This window comes from Capsicum annuum, chromosome 8, assembly GCF_002878395.1.
Source record: "Capsicum annuum cultivar UCD-10X-F1 chromosome 8, UCD10Xv1.1, whole genome shotgun sequence".
Classification (NCBI taxonomy): Eukaryota; Viridiplantae; Streptophyta; class Magnoliopsida; order Solanales; family Solanaceae; genus Capsicum; species Capsicum annuum.
In genome coordinates this window covers 53,047,098-53,065,480 of record NC_061118.1, presented here as the reverse complement: position 1 = coordinate 53,065,480, position 18,383 = coordinate 53,047,098, and the positions used below count along the sequence as shown (strand labels likewise).

General features: G+C 32.0%; 1 pseudogene; it reads right to left on the bottom strand.

Moving 5' to 3' along the window:
* Nucleotides 1–832: 832 nt before the first annotated feature.
* On the bottom strand, nt 833–17,216 carry LOC107839046 (annotated as a pseudogene).
* Between the last annotated feature and the right edge of the window lie 1,167 nt (nt 17,217–18,383).

Here is an 18,383-nt window from a genome sequence, read left to right as displayed (position 1 = left end):
ACAAATTATGCCGGTGAAAGTCGTATAACAACTCGAAAATTTAACAAATTAGTTTCAACTGAATGTCCTTATTTCTGGGGAATCTTAGTAGCTCAATTGATTTGTTATTTTAATTTCCACCTTATTAGTGAGGGTTTGATTCCCTATGTTGTAATCTCCTATTTTTTTAGCTGCCCGACTTGCTTTCTAGCAAACCAGCTCTATTGCAGATGATGATATGCAACTATTAGCTAGTGATAGATTGTTCAGTTGCGGACTTGTAGCAAGCGAGCCAGGTGTTCCACAGCTAGCTTATGCATCATTGACACTAATATTTAGGACTAACGACATGCTGACCTACGACTTAACATTGTATTAAGGATTTTGTGTACTCTTTTATTTTCTTTATTCCTCTAGAGCCTGACCTGGGAGGAGGGGGCGGTTGATTTTTCTGCATCGGGTTCGTGTAGTTTATTTATTCCTAATCTATGTATTTTCTCAGTTTGCCATACGATTGAGTCAGTGAGCGAGAATTGTCTGTACCCTGAAGTTTACGTGACTGCAGACTCATTTTTCTGATTTTCTTTGTGACGTGTTTTTGTAGCGCAAGTGCCAGCTTTCTGAAGTTCTTTGTTTTGTTTAATTTGATATCATGTGATGTTATTGTTTACATCATATGATGCTTGTATTATGTCCATTCGTGAGAGTATCAACCTATTTATATTTTTGTATCAATTGAGGAATCTTATGTGGTCGGCATCAAAAACATGATGTGTACCTAATTTTTATATTATTACACATTTAAGTTATAAATTTCTATACGTCCGTTAATTTTAAAACAAATTCACACATGTTTAATTAAAGTCATTTTGAGTGAACTTCAATCATACAAAATTTAAGACACTTTATTTAAGTTAGATTTTATCAAGTCAAATTTGAGATATCTTAAAGTATAATGTTAGTCAAAAGAATATATTCCTCCATCCTATATAGGCAAAATTTTAGATCTTATCTTAATAGACTAGGCAAAATTAGTAATGGTGCACCCGACCTTGAAATCCTGAATTCCCCGCTGCTTACAGATAAGCTCCCCTTGAAAACCACCAGCAACCACCGAACCATCTCTAACAGCCATATTTGCTGATCTGCACTCGGATAAGTGTTTGAGACTTTGATCCAAGGTATTTCTGCACAAACCAGAGAATTAATTCTTGATTGTCAAAAGTCATTTAAGTATGTAAAAGGGAGACAAAAAGTATTGCCAACGATGGTGGACACCGATGACCTAGCAACATTTAGCACTTTTTTGGAACTTGGGATCTTAGACATTTCTACACTAATTCTTACCAATAGTGTGGTGTTTTTTTTCTTTTCTGCCTTCATTTTTTCTTCATGGTATGATATAAAATCACTCACTTTATGCAATTTAAGAAAAGCAAACAAACGTAATTTTTAAGTGAATTCAAGCAACTAATGGACACAATAAGCAGGACATAAAAAAATATTCAAAGAGAACAACGTCATATATCAAAAAAATATGCAGTAGATCCAGTGCACCTAGTGATCAGCAATCTTGACAACAACCAAGACAAAGTCGTTATATCGTACATCGGCAACACCATCCTCATTCACCTCAAACTTCACTATAGCCGTGACCCACTCCTTCAAATCACCCTCCGCATGTATTCAGCTTCCTTTAGAATTTCCACAGTTGAAACTATGTAATCCTTCTTATCCTGACTAATTGTCTGTGTAAATATAAACCCTAATTTCCTCATCCCTAATCCAATAGCTATTGCATCCACCAATCTCTCCTCATCAGGATCGCATAAAAGCAGAAAACTTTCCTCCGTTCCTTGTTGAGGCGGCTCGTAGATAAAATTCACTTCCACTTTTCCCTCCAGCGATACTGTACCATATGTAAACCCGTCCCTTTTTCACCGCAAAGGCCAGTGTTTCATTGACATAGTGTTGAAATACATTAGCCGCAACGGGATCGAAGGAGACCAACTCACAGTGAGGATTCTCTTGTCTTGTGACTCGCATTTGTTTAGCAATCAGATATTCTTGTATTCTTGTTTTTGCCACGTCATTTGTTCTTCTGATGGAATGATATTTCTTGACTTCTCTTTCATAGCTTACTTTCTAGAAACAATTTTGATAACTATCTACTTTCAAAACTTATTTTGAGCGAACCAAATTTCTGTTTGATTTATTTTAAACAACATACAACATGTCTCTTTTTATATTTATTCATTTTCATAACATTTATTTAAATCATTTAATATTTTCAACTACATCTCTCTCCTCAAAACCTTCCTTCTCCCGACTTTGTTTCCTATTTTTTTGAAAAAAAATTTGCTCGATTCTTGCTTCCTCAAACAAAATTTTTTAGTTTCTCTTGCTCAGGTAAGTCTAATTTTATTCCTCGATCAATTTTACATCCATTTTAGTAATTTTTTTCGATAATGCTTTGTGTTGGGGTTCTTCGATTTTGACAAAAATTGCACTGTTCTTCGTTGAATTAGTCAAAATTTGAGTGTTTTTAGTTAACGTTGTCGATTTTGCATGTTTAATCGTGTTTTGCTTTGGATAATGAGTAAAAAATTTTAAAATTTTTGTAGTTATATTGCGTATTGATTTTGATTTTTTTTGTACTGAATTGGACCCATTTTAATGGTGTTCTTGTTGTTGTGAGTTGCACTGCCAATATCTGGTGAAGTTGGAACTTGATTTGCATGTTTGATGTGAGGCGTTTTCCTGTTTTTCTTAATAGACCAGTGGTCGATAGATCGAGCACTACAGATTTATTTTAGCTGCATTTGTTCGTTTTTATTAATAGACCAGTGATAGAAAAAGACTCCTAAAATAGGATAGAAAAAGACTCCTAAAATAGGACTCTTAATACTTCTATAAATATTGAGATGCACGTCAAACTACCAAAGAAATCAATTTACTTATTGGAAAAATATGATTGATGCTCATTTAACTTAATTCGGTTGCATGTCTAGATTGGTGGATGCTTAATTTTTTAACCCTCAACTTCTTCACTGTTCTTGTCAATATAATAGAATTCAACGTGTGTGTATATATATATCTTCTTTGTTTTCATTCAAGTCATTCTTTAGGGTCAAAATTTTCGCTCACACAAGAATTATTTTCATCAAAATTGAATCTTTGTGATCACTATTGTATTATTTTCTTGTTGTTTATAGGCCGTAGATGAATTTACAGGTGGTAGATGAATGTCGATCAGTTTTGAGAATATATTTAGGTAAAGGTTAGGTTTAATTGTATTATTTTTATATCTCTGTTTTGAGAATTTATTTTGCGTAAAGGTTAAGTTTAGTTGTATTATTTTGATATCTCTATTATCGTATTATTTTATTATAGTTTGCAGATGATAGATGACTGTCAGATGGCTTTGACAAAAATCTTGTGTAATTGTATTGTTTTGATGTCTCTATCATCGTATTGTTTTGATGCAGTTTACAGGTGGTAGATGAATGTCGATCGACTTTGACAATCTTTTTTGGTAAATGTTAGTTTTAATTCAATCAATTCTCCAATTTTTTTGGTAAATGTTAGTTTTAATTCAATCAATTCTCCAAAAGATGTTGAATTTAATTATTGTATATATCTTTGTTATTTAGACAAAATATGCTATTTAGTATAACATTTGAACTCAATAATGTGAGGTACACGCGCGAGGCGCGTACACCTAAACTAGTATTTATTAAAAGTGTGAATGACCTTAGAAATGTTATTTAAACTTTTTTCATTCATTAAAAGTCTTTGTTTTAGACAAAATCGTCATTTCATTATTTTTTCCTAATATTTAAGAGTTGAAAATTAATTAAATACATTTATGGTAAAACCTTTCCTTATTAGAAGTCATCAGAATTAAAGAAAATTAATAATTTTTTCATTAGTTTAAGAATTCTAAATCAACTAAATTTGATTTTAAGAAGATTTGAAAGTTTAAATTTTTTAAAAAGTTTGAAGTACGTAATAAGAATGTAATCAATGGTTTTGTAAAGAATTGACTTTAAAAAATAAAGAAAGATTTCAAATATAGAAAAGAAAAATAATCGTACCACAAATATAGTCCAAATTGATGTGTCTCTCTTAGCCTCTGGCTGTAAGGGAAAGAGGTATTGCATGAAAGTGATGATCCATCAACCACTTGAAATTTCTGGTGGTAAATATATATGTGCTTACACTAAAATATATGTTTATATTTACATTATTATATTAAAGTTTAAAGAATCTTTAAAAAGTGATTTAAACTTTTTCACTTTGTTAAAAATCTCCGTAATAGATAAAATAATTTAATTTAAATAATCAAACATTACACGTGCGAGGCACGTGCGGTTAAACTAGTCAATTTATATAAATCCAAAGTTTTTTCTCCAAGAAAAAATTAGCTAACTATGAAAGATTTTTATTTTCATCCCTAAACTATTTACCAATGTTAAAATAACACGATTTCAAATAAAATACTGATTCTTAAATAACGAGAGCTTTTTACTAAAAAAATTCTGTTTATTCTCCTTTTAATCTACTTTCTCCTATATAAGTAATTTGATTTGAGATATTAATTAGTACAGTGACTCGTCTTGGCAAATACTGATTATACACCAATTCGACAGAAACCGAGCCACCTAAAAAATACAAATAAAATAGTTTAATATTGATTATTGTTATAAATATATTTACATTGTAGTGAATATCTATCAAGAATCTAATCTATCAAGATATATCTATCAGGATTTGAAATATCTATCTTTTAGTCATAAACTAAGAGAATTTTTCCCTTTAAATAGAGGGATTTTGTTCATTGTATTCTCAATCTTATGTTCCCATTCTCAAGAAAAATAAAGAATCTTCTCTCTATTTGTTCTTGTTGTTCTTAATTTATATTCATAACACATTATCAAAATGAGAGTCTGTCACATTATCAGTATGAGACTTTAACCAATTTAGTAAAATTATTTTCTTTGTGAAAGCCAACAAGTCGTTCAAAAACATTGAGGCCAAAGGATGATAGTAATGGCCATTTAGACCATCCCAGGTCACTGTTAAGCATATTGAATCATTTAGACCATTCCCGGGTAACTGGTAAGTATATTGAATTATGAAACTTATAATGGGACAATAGCATATCATTAAATGATAAGGATGTCCCACGGTGTTTATACGGTCATGGTTGTTATTGACATGAATGATTGCGATATCTCAAAAAAGTGCATACTGAGTATTGAGCATATATTGAAGAATTAGAAAATTCTTTATTAATTTTAATGTCGCTTGTCATCATGATAAGTTGGTTGGACCAACAAACTCTGGATTGGATTCCTTAAAATCTGAAAAGTATAAAAGGTGAACAAGGGCTCGTTCACCTATCATGTGATATGTTGAAAAAATGCATCAATAAGATGATCACATGTATATTTATTGTCAACGTGTAGTTTGACATTCATAAAGTTGTTTGCTCAATAAAATTGAGTTAATAACATAATTTTCAGATTATGGAATTAAGCCAATTCATCTTGATGATGATGGTTTGGCATTGAATGCCTTCGATAAATAGTTAAGTCATTGCTAATAAGAACAAAACTTCATTTGTCAGTCTGAAATATCATATGTTGCATACAATAGCATTTGTATGTATTAGATCAATAAATTATGATTATTTCTTCCCTCTCAATTGGTTCAAGGTCAGGAACCAACTATTCCATCTAATAGTTTTGATGTGTGGTATATGATTAATGAATATACCATAATGCACAAAGATGGATTCTTCAAAGAAGATGGAGGATGCATGTTAATTTTCCTAACATAAGGGGGAGATTATAAGTAGCTATGAAATATATTAGGAATTATTATCAGATTCTCATTCAAAAGATGATTCAAGTTAAATGTCGGAAGCATCTGTTGACTCAAATTTAGTATCATATTTAAGCTACGAGTGCTCCTATTTTGTGTCCCTAAAGAATAAAGTCTATGCATGTGTGAAGCGTGGTAGACCAATCGATTCCAAATGAAACAATCCTTGAAAAGAATAAGAAGCAAATAATCATAATAAGAAGGCAATGTGCTCTTGAAGAGCCTACGACATAACACTTCATGAAACCTTATGAGAGATTCAGGTACCCGAAAATAATAAAGTGATGAGATCTCAAAATGTTATGTCACACTGTGAACTGATGTAAAATGATATATTATCAATAATATCTTTGATACAATATTGACGCAATATTGTAAAAGACTACGAGGATCTGAATTCTACGTTTATTTAAGCATGCCGACGTAGAAACATTTATTAGGTGATATGAAAGGATGCATCTTGATAAGTGTAAAACTTATTTAATTTGTAATCCAAACACTTGAAGATGTCACATATGAAATGTTGAATATTGTCACTTGACAAAATTTATATAAAACTTTCAAAGGATTCAAAATGTTTGAAGCATATAAAAGTTTATGGGAAACTTATTTAGAATCTTTATATTGTCCAAGCTTATAGCTTGAAAATTATTGAAACTCTTGGAGAGTTTTCAAAAGCAATAGATTATTTACTGAAATAAGAAATATGAAGTATCATATCTCAGTGCATTTGGTGCACAACATTAATATATTTTGCAAATACTACAAGGCCTGATATAACATTTTCAATCAATTTGTTAGCAAGGTATATTTCTGCCTCTATTAGGAGACATCGAAATGGAATAAAAGACATGAGCTTATTTTATTCTAAAGATTGCAGTCCCGATCTTATTGGTCATGCTGATGTTGGGTATTTATTTAATCCCACATAAATCTCGATCTCAAACATGCAATGTGTTCACATATAGGGATACTGTCATATCTTGGAGATATACAAGCAGTCTATTTAGTCACTTCATCGAACCATGTTAAGATTGTAGCTATTCATGAAGCAAGCCGAGAGTGTGTAGTTGAGGTCCACAATACATCTCATTCAAGAAAAATGTGGTTTGAAATGTGACAATGTACCCACAACTTTATACAGATACAATGTAACATGCATAACACATCTTAATGGAGGATTCATAAAATAAGATAGAATGAAGCACACTTCATCAAAGTTTTTCTACATACATAAGCTACAAAAGAATGGTGATATTTACGTGCAACAGATTCGTTCATGACAATGTGGTTGATTTATTCACCAAATCTCCTCCAATTGCAATTTTCAAGAAGATGGTGCACAAGATCGGGATGCAAAAGTTCATTGATGTTCTCATCAGGGGAAGCAAATACGCGTTGTACTCTTTTTTCCTTTCAAGGTTTTGTCCCACTAAATTTTTCTTGTAAGGTTTTTAATGAGGCAACCGAAATGCGTATTATTAGAGATGTGTACTCTTTTTCCTTCTCTAGATTTTTTTTTCACTGGATTTTTTCTAGTAAGATTTTAACGAGGCACATTATCTATCAATTAGACATTCAAGGGGGAGTGTTATAAATATATTTATATTATAATGAATGTCTATCAAGAATCTAAATAAGATCTATCAAGATCTAGTTGATAGTTATCCAGATTTGAAGTATTTATCTTTTAAAACTAGGAGTATTTTCTCCTTTTAATAGAGGGATTTTGTTCATTATATTCTCAATCTTATGATTTCTCATCCTCAAGAGAAATAAAGAAGCCTCCCCTCTTCTCTCTCTATTTATTCTTGTTGTTTTTAATTTATATTTCATAACAGTTATAATAATATAACGAATACTAATAACATCCTACATCTAACTGAGTTTATTTTCCACATCAATTTCCTACCAATTGTATAATTCCTCTTACTCTCATCGTATATTTTAGGACTCTTACTTTTGAAAACTTATCATATTTTCATGATTTTTTAATTTTAAATAAATATAGTTTAATTAATAATTTGAGCAAAAAAGTAAAAAGATGATTTTGTCTAAAGAAAAGTATTTTAATGAAGGATAAAAAATTCAAACAATATTTCTAACATCTTTCACACTTTTAATATATTAGAGATTAGAGATTAAATATTAGAGATAGAGATTAGAGATATAGATAAATAGGATATTCATGGCTGAAATTAATGGGCAGTGGTACCAAAACGCTAAGATACTATTTAATTATCCTTTTTGTCCAGCTTTACTTTTTGGTTTCGAGAATTTGTAACCTAAATTTTGGCAAGTAGCTAGACTTCTAAATTTCATTGCATGTTTTCTTGTTTTTGGTCTTTTGGAAATGTGATCAGAGCTTGAATCGGTTTAGAAGTTTTTTCTCTTTAGTAATTAGGATTTGAGTCGGGTTTAAGTGGGAATAGGGTTTGGTTAGGATTTGAGTCGGGTTTAAGTGGGGATAGGGTTTGGTTAGGATTTGAGTCGGGTTTAAGTGGTAATAGAGCTTGTTTGGTGGATTAACATATTTTTTATTAATTAGAATTTTAACCAATAAAAAGCTATCACGTATTAATTAAAAATCATAATCAGCTTTCCTAAAGGGTCTGTTAAGGGAAAGAAAAACCATCCAGGTGGATGACAAGGACATTTTAGAAACCAAAGATGGAAGGAGAGTATATTTTATACCATTTTCAATACTTAAAAGGATATTCAATTGTTACAGGATTTAAAAACAAAAAAAAGGATATTGTTTAACTAGCACATGTAATCTGATCAAGACAGCCTAAAAATATAATGTCTTCTTACTTACCAAGTGGAATAGAGACGAAATAGTTAGCTGGTGGAAATTGGGATTACCTGTTCAACTCAGGACGAAGAGATGCAAATCTACTTAATTTCCATGGCTTAAAGTATTATTTGACCTATTGCAAGAATATGATAACATCTGTGTACTAGTTTCAATGCCAGGATTTTCAATTTGTATATAATGTAAGAAAGGCAGTTATTTCCTAAAAGTAATGCACACATAAACTCGGTCGAGCAAACCAGAATGAATTGAATAAAACAAATTATCAGAAAACAAATGAAACTAGGTCAAGAAAACTACAACGAAAAAAACAACGCAAAATGACCTTCTGGACCCCAGTACTATGTCAGTTTTGTAAGTTGGACACTTCTACTTACATGTTTGTCATCTGGACCCTTGAATTCATCAAAAAGCAACAATTTGCACCCTTTGACCGTTGATCTTGCCTATGTGGCAAGGACATAGTGACTAGGACAAAGAGTACTGGGAGTGCGAGTGGGGGTCAATTTTTGACCAATTTTACATTAAAATAATTTTAAAAAAATAAAAAAAATATTAAAATTTTAAAAATAAAATAAAAAAGGGTCCTTTTTTTCCTCCATCTTTTTAAATTTAAAAATATTTTTAAAGTTTTAAAAATAATTTAAATATATTTTAAAAAATTTAAAAATAATTTTAAAATATTTTTAAAATTTAAAAAAATAAATAAAAAGAGTCCTTTTTTTCCCTCCATCTTTTTTAATTTAAAAATACTTTTAAAATTTTAAAAATATTTTTAAAATATTTTTAAAATTTTTTTTTTAAAAAATATATTTTTCCCTCCCTACCCCAACCCGTCCCCACCACCACACCACACCCAGCCCCATCCCACCCCACCCCACCCCCAGCCTCCCCACCCCACCCCATCCCAACACCCATCCAGCCCTTCCCCACCCTCATCCCCACACCCCACCCAACCCCGTCCCCACCCCTCACACCTCACCAGTCCCGTCCAGCCCTTCCCCACCCCACCCCCAGCCCCGTCCTCACCCCAGCCCAACCCCTTCCAGCCCCCATCTCCCACCCCAACACTCTTCCAGCCCCCCCCCCCCACACGTTCACTTTTTATTTTAATTTTCCTTCTCAATTCAATTCTTTTCATTTTTTTAATTAAAATTTAAATTTGAAATCTTTTTATGTTTTTGGGGGATTAAAATTTAAATTTAAATTGAAAGTGAGTGATAGTGAATATTAAAAAAAATTAGTGAATTTCGCTTGAAAAAAATTAAACTTTTTGTGAATTTGTTAAAAATATACAAATTTAAAAATCAAAAATTTTTTTTGTTTGTATATATGAATTTGTAGTTAAAAATTTAAATTAGTTGGAGAAGAATTTTAATTATTCGGAATGGATTTGATGTTTAATTTGTGGGGAAAAAAAAACATGATTATTCAAATTTTTCTTATTTAATTAAATTAATTTTAATATTTAATTTGTTATGTAGCATTTTAAAAATGACTTGGAATTTAATGTAATATTTTTTATTTTTTTATTTTATTTTTTAAAAATGACGTGGCAGACGTGACGTGTCAGGCGTGTCAACTGACATGACAGCTGACATGAGGGAGAGTGTGTTACACTCACCAAAAAAGGATTTAAAATATTATTTTTTAGTGGATTCAGGTGTCCAAATGACAAATATGTAAGTAGAAGTGTCCAACTTACAAAATCGACATAGTACACGGGTCCAAAAGGTCATTTTGCAAAAAACAATGAACAAAACTATCAGAAAAGCGATCATCATCATCTGTCCCTTGACCCTAACCTTCTTCATTACCATGGCGACCTTTTTATGCACCAAAATGTGGTTTCCACATGATCAGATTGCAACTAATAACAATAAACGTTCAGAGGGGCGTCTCTCTCAACAACAACAAACAACAACAACAAACCCAGTGTATTCCCACCTAATGGGGTCTGGGGGGTAAGATGTACGCAGTCCATACCTCTACCTCTGATGAAGTAGAAAGGCTGTTTCCGAAAGACCCCCGGCTCAAGGCACGAGATACCACACAAACACATAGTAAAGCACAGAAGCAGATTACATAACATAAATACGGCACCCATAAGTAATATAAAACAGAGGAAAGCAGAGGAAAGCACATAGATTCGTAATAGAACATGGAACACGGAACACGGAATCATAACAGGAATAAAACCCCCACCAAGTAATCCCTACACTAGCGACCCAAACTGACCCTAATCCTCTGCCGTAATTCGCGTCTTCCAGACCTTCCTATCTAGGGTCATGTCCTCGGTGAGCTGTAATTGTTCTATGTCCCGCCTAATCACCTCACCCCAGTACTTCTTCGGCCTACCCCTACCCCGCCTAAAACCATCCAACGCTAGCCTCTCACACCTACGGACCGGGGCATCCATGCCCCTCCTCTTCACGTGTCCGAACCATCTCAATCGTGTTTCCCGCATCTTGCACTCCACTGAAGTCACACCAACCTTCTCCCGGATAGTCTCATTCCGAACTCTATCCCCTCTAGTCAGTCCACACATCCAGCAACATCCGCATTTCTGCCACCTTCATTTTTTGGATGTGGGAATTCTTAACTGGCCAACACTCCGCTCCATACAGCAAGGCCGGACGGACTACCACCCTATATAATTTGTCTTTAAGCTTGGGCGGCACCTTCTCTCTCAACAAATGGAGAGAATTTTGAAAACTAGAGAAGCACTAGCGGTCACCTGAACAAAATCAAGACAATTGGAGGTACTGTCCATCTCCATGCCCAATTCGTTTACAATCTTGTCCTGCAATGAAACATGTATTGGTTTTAACTACATTTTTCCTAGAAAAGATTCAATACAAGAACAGAAGATTGAGAAAATTAGTAAAGCTGCTGCATTAGTTTAAGTACCAAAAAATTCAAGAAACTGATTAAGCAGGTTATACTTGTAACCAAATCTCACCTGTGCAAGAAGTTCATCATGTATGGTGAGCCCAACATCTCCAATTCTAATTACATTAGCACTAAGCTCGTCTAGCTCCTCATCCTGTTGTCTGCACAGGGCATCTAATCTGTTGTCAGACATGCCCCAGAAAATAACTCCAATCTAGTCCAAGGATAAATAAAGAAAAAAAGCTTTCTGAAAGTTCACATAATGGCTAAGCATAAATAAAATGAAAACCATGAGAATGCCGCTGTACCATATCAAATAGATCCAAGATTCTGCTACATCCTCTAAATTCTATAGTTGATTAAGGTTTTCTTGACATAATTTAGTAGGTACTAAACAGTAATAATCTATAATCAAAATATATTAGAAGTGTGAAGGGTCTTAGAAATATTGTTTGAACTCTTTGCCCTTCACTAAAAATTTTTGTTTTTAGACAAAATCATCTTGTCACTATTTTTCTAATATTTAAGAGTTGAAAATTAATTAAATATTTATAGTAAAATCTTTCCTTATTAGAAGTCATCGGAACTAATGACAACTAATAACTTTTTCATTAGTTTAAAAATTTCATATTAACTAAATTTAATTTTAAGAAGATTTGAAAAATCTAGAAATAAATATGAAAGCGTTCGAATAAGAAAAATATAAGAAGTACCAAATTTTTAAAGGTTTTGAGTAAGTCATAAAAGATTTAACTTTGAGAATAAGGAAATATTTTAAATATAGAAAAAAAATCGTGCTACAAATATGATTCAAATCGATGCGTTTCTCTTAGCCTCTAGCAGCAAGAAAAAGAGGTATTGCATGACAAATGCAAAAGTGACGATCCATAAACCACTTGAAACTTTCAGTGGTAAAATATATGTGTTTATAATAAAATATATGTTATGTGTATATTATTATATTAAAGTGTGAAGGATCTTTGAGAAGTAATTTGAACTTTTTGCACTTCACTAAAAACCTTCGCAATAGACAAATCATCTAATTTAAAATAATGTGCGGTTAAACTAGTAAATACAGAAAACTGTTCCATTATAAATGATGTTTGAGTAGACAATCAGAAAGCTGAAAGGACAAAAATAGAATGGTTATGACTAGGGATGTTCATGGATCAGTTTGGGTCGGTTATTGGTCAAAACCATAACCAAACCAACTTAGTCGGTTTTAAAATTTCTAAAACCAAACCAAACCAAATAAAAAAATAACTGTCGGTTTGGTTCTTGTCGTTTTAGTTCGGTTTGGTTCGGTTTTTTCGATTTATAACTTTAACTAATGATAAAAGTTGAAAATTAAAAAAAATAAATTCAATCTAACATATGAGATGTTAACTGAGTGTTCTATCTCAACCGTGAAACTAAGATGTCAACTGAGTGTTATACTTCGGCAAAGTTATGAACAACACTATATGAACACTTCTAAAAATATATTTTAAAACTACATTTAACAAAATGATATGATAACCCCCCAAAGGTGAACACATAAACTTCTTACTCAACAAGGTTTAAAAAAAAAATTAAAATAAATGATTGTCTATAGTCAAATGATCTCAGCTATAAATTTCAATATACAACAAGATATTAGTTTCACAATTAGTATCATTTGTTATTCAAAGTGTGAAATTCACTTAGAATCTCATAAGGTACTATTAACTAGACGAAGAAATGACTTAATGTGTTACGACTAAAGTTAAATCATGATTAAAATATAAAGTATAACAAATATTTATATTATATTTATGAATAATACATAAATAATTATAATATATATATATATATATATATATCGGTTCGGTTTGGTTATTTTGTCGGTTATTTTAGAGTAAAACCAAACCAAACCAAATTAGTATCGGTTTTTTAAAATTCAAAACCAAACCAAACCAAATCTAACCAAATATCGATTTTTTAAATCGGTTTGGTTTGGATCGCGGTTCGATTTGGTTAAAAACCAAACCATGAACACCCTTAGTTATGACTAGGACATTAGGATATAAGGGAGGTTGATGATACATATTCTCTTCCCACAAATAGAATTAATGGGTTAAGATTCCATATTAAAGATTGCGAAAGCATAAGAAGATTCCTCACACAAATATAAATGGATTAACCGTGTGCAACATTTACAGTCACAACAACAAATGCGCCTCAATCTCAACAAGTTCAGTGAGATTGGAAAAAATTTATAAATATAAACAAGACAAATGAGGAAATAAATACAAAGAAATGGAAGAAAGATTACCTTAAGAGAAGTTGTTGCCTATCTGATTCTGGTGATATGAAGTCATCATTATCTCGGGCAGAGTATGCACTGGATCGCTCTTTCTGGTCAGAATCTGGCAGTCTCAACAGTTCTCACCGCATTCCATTAAGATTAGACATACTTGTCCCATTTGCCTCCTTTCCAGCTACTACTGCTTTTTTCGTGCTTCCTACCTAGTTAAACGCTTACCCTTTTATTTTAAGGAACAAAAAAGGAGAAATATAAAGTGTGTGTGTGCTTGGGGGGTGAGGGAATATATACTTGAGCATGAGCATTGCTGGTCCATCTTCTTCTTTTATCAATCTCGACACGATCAATACCATACCAAGAAGTATCTCTCGCTGCAACATCAATGGTTTTGTCCAATTCATCCACCTTCTCATCAATAAAACAGGAACTTAGTACTGATAAAAGGATTTGAAGTTATTTAAAGCTGCAGAAGATCAATATCAATTCACATCCACATAAGCAAATTTTTCCCTAGAGAGAAAAATCCTACACCACTATCTGCAGTAGTTTGCTCCCATCGATGAAACGTGGACAAGAGCTTGTCAATCTAACCAACCAGGAATTTCAAGAGTATTAGATTCTGCAGTCAACAAACTTCAAGATTGAGAACAAACAGATTCTAACATGAGAAAATTCTTTTTGAGAAGGAAAAGTTATGTAAAGGAATGCTTGTTAAGAGGTTCGAGAAAAAAAAATTCTTGATTTATTTTTTTTCATTTTTAACATAGAAAATTCTCTGTTTATCTTGCTTGCTTTTCTATTTTTCTACAATAATAGACACAAACCTCAAGAAATTCCAAAATTAGCTTGCATTCTTTTTCCTCTATCATCACACCCCCAACCCCACCCCCACCCCACCCTTTTCAACAGGATATAGCTTATGGGAAAAAGATCCAAGGACCATCTTTTGATAGTGGAAAAAGCTAAGCAGGTTTCTTAGATACTTTGTGATCAATTACAAATTGCTATGTGAACAATATACAAGCATGCGGGTAAAGAATTATGAACAAATTAAGAAAAACACAATAAACATTGCAGAGCTCCAATGGAATCTAATCTCAAATCAAATCAGATGCAGATCAATGACACTAGGCTTTTCCAGCTCACAGAACACACCTCAAAAGCTTTTTAAGGAAAATTATATTGGATCCATTTTTTTGGATAGTAGATAACTTTGCATTCTACTGTAAACAAAAACTAAAAATAGATGGAGTCTAATAATTATGTTCTATTATCACAGAATCACTCGGCCGGGAAAAACCTGGTCTAACTATTCTGCAGTTTCAGGAAACTGTGAGGGAAAAAGAGAAAGAAATAAAGGAACTCAGTAGTACCACTATGTACGAATATACAAGGGAAAGAAGAAACTTCTGACTGATACTTGAAAGACTTAGACTGTTGACTGCTGTATCTAGAAGTGCCAGCTTAGTATGATGGATGGCCAGTCCTAATCTTTAAGTATTCAATCATTATGCATTTATCGTAGGATTTGCATCCTGTGGATTATTTACAAGTCATGCCAAAAAATTTCTTCTATGTACATATTAGTGAAGGATACATACAAAGAACACTTACTAGTAAATGAATGACTGAAGCTTTGATACATAGAAAATCACGTTATTTGTCACTCATTTGTTGGTGAACTAGACAGTTCAAAAATTGTCTATGAACGAGCTGCATAGTTGGCTGAAATTATAAGAATTATCGACTTCAATATTCCAGCAATTTCTCGTCCCAGAGAACAACGATATACTCTTTTCTTCCATGTGTTCCTAGTGCAGAATAATTTTACCAATCTGCTTCAAAATTAGCCTCATGTACCCAAGTTTCGATTTTGTCTCTTAAAGGCAACAAATATTTACCTTCAATTACTGTACTTGCATTTTCAATTTTTTGGGCGGTCAAGACTACTAATGCCCCCTTACATTACAGCTTACAATTTTGAAGTTCATTTAATCATTCTAAGATCTTGATTCCTACCTTGTAGATATATTGCTTTTCATGTTTCTATTCTATCTAAAAGACGATTCATTTACTTTCAAAAGGCAACAGAAATACAGAGATATGGCCTGCATATACATGATATGCAACAATCTCTTGACAAGAATACAAAATGAAACAAATATTCCACAAGAATCAGTATCTCATAAGATCCTTATGGTGTTTGTTATTAAATTCTTGGCCACTAAGCTGGCATAAACAACAATGTCAATCTCTAAAGTACAGAGTACTTTATTTCATTCCATAGACAAGGAGAAACTCTACATTGTCCCAAAAGCACACCACTCAACCCCTCCACCAAAATGTTGAGAGTCAACGAGGGGTTGGGGGCAGGGGCGGATCTAGGGGGTCCACTATATATAAAGTATATTTTGATTTTTTTATGTATATATATAGATTTTGAATCACCTAAACATAAGACTAGAGGTTGGCTCACTGGGTGAGAGGATTTAAAATTCACCTTGAGATTCCAACTTCAACTCTCAGGCACTACATTTTATTTTTCGAACCTCTTAATGAAAATTCTAGATCCGCCATTGAGTGGGGGTGGACAGAAAATACCATCAAGTCTTCCTACCTATATCTCCCATTCAAGAGGATGAACAATACACTAATTAAAATATCAAATAGAAAAACTCAAATGAATGATATTTACTTCACTCGAATATTATAAGACAGTAGTAGTAGATTTAACTTACAGATTCTTGAATTTCCTCCCTGACAATATAAAATGGATCTTGAGCTGAAGACATCTTCAACACCAATTTCTATAATATTTAACTGCACAAATATGTACGAAAAGCATCAGGACAAAGATGACGGAGAACTATATCCTATACTCGATTTCTCATATGATCACTAATTGACTCAGAAAATCATTAGATACAAAATTTAAGAAAATAAAGAAATTTTTAAATTTTATGATATGAAATTAAAATTACGACAAATATATCAAATATCTTTAACGATCCTAAATATGTTATTTAAAAAATTAAAATTAAAGTATTATAAAAAAAAAAAAGGGGACAAAAACGAAAGTAGTTCATTTTTTTAAAACGGAGGGAGCATAAGTTGGAGTGATCAATCAACCCTGGAAATCAGAAAACTAGTATATGCAATCGAATCTTAATTGTTCTCTTTTCGGAAAAAAAAAAGCGGTGTCCTCATTTGATCCACAAAATACATAATGAGAGATCTGGCAAAATAGTAGTGAAAACAAGCAAGCAAACTTTAGTCGCCAAAATTATTATGCTCCCTCCGTTTTAGAATAAATTGAGATTTTTTTTTATTGATGTTTCAAAATAAGTAAATTATTTAATTTTTTTTTAATTTATCTTTATAATTTGACAACTAATCAACTTTTAGAAAGATATTATAAGGTTAGTTTTTTTTTTTTTTTGGTAAAAATAAAAAATTATGTTAAATTTATGTTGTAATGTTTTTTTCTTAATATGTATACTAAAATTCAATAATTCATTTATTATGAAACGAAATAAGTATATCAATACTCTATTTTGAATTTCTGACTAAGATAGATCCTCTTCGGGAGTCGTCGGAGAATAGATCGGACTGTGAGAGAAATAGTTTGAAATAGACCATGAGCGTCAGAGAGAGAGAATGAAATTGGGCTCATATAAGGGCCTACCTATGTGTGTGCAGTACATATTTGGACTAGAGCCCAAATACAATAAATCCAGTGGGGGTGATAATTGACATAAAATGGTTTTATGAAAAAATTATTTAAATCTACAATTTAAGTTTTTATTATTACATAAAATCTCAACTAGCAAAAATAATCATAAAATTTTTTTTTTTATACTTTTTCTCTCCAAATTGCATATATATATCTCACCTTATCTTTTCCTACGCTTAATAAATGTCTAAAATCAAGAAACCTCAATCAAAAAGTTTTTAAATTTTGAATTTACAAACGTTCTTCTAAAATTGCTCGACATCAACTCCTCTAATGGACAAGTCAAATCTTGAAACCCCCCAAAAATCGAATCTTTAACAAATTTCACTGGACAAACTAAACTTAATGACACATTAACAGTCTCCATCAATCTCATTTGTTCAATGAACATCAAGAAAACCAAAAACCCAACTACAAAAGCACTTAAAACATTCATTTTTTCAACAACTTAAGGGATTCTTTATGCTTATAAAATTTGATCAGAACTCATCAAGAAAAAACCTAAAATCGGCGAATTGACTACGGTTATAGTGGTGGTGGTGGCAGTGGAAAAGAAAGCATAGGTAAATAACAAGGTGCAGTGCTTTGTGTTTGAATTTATTTATTTTTTTCAATTTTCGTATTATTATACATAGCCGTAACGTATCAATTGTTGTTACTTTAATCCTGATACATATCATGGCTATCTATAGGATTGAGGATAATCGTTCGAGACATATTGTTATTTTAGCTCACATGCATAACATTATTATGTAAATGGATGGAATACATAGTGAAGTCAGTCTATTTTT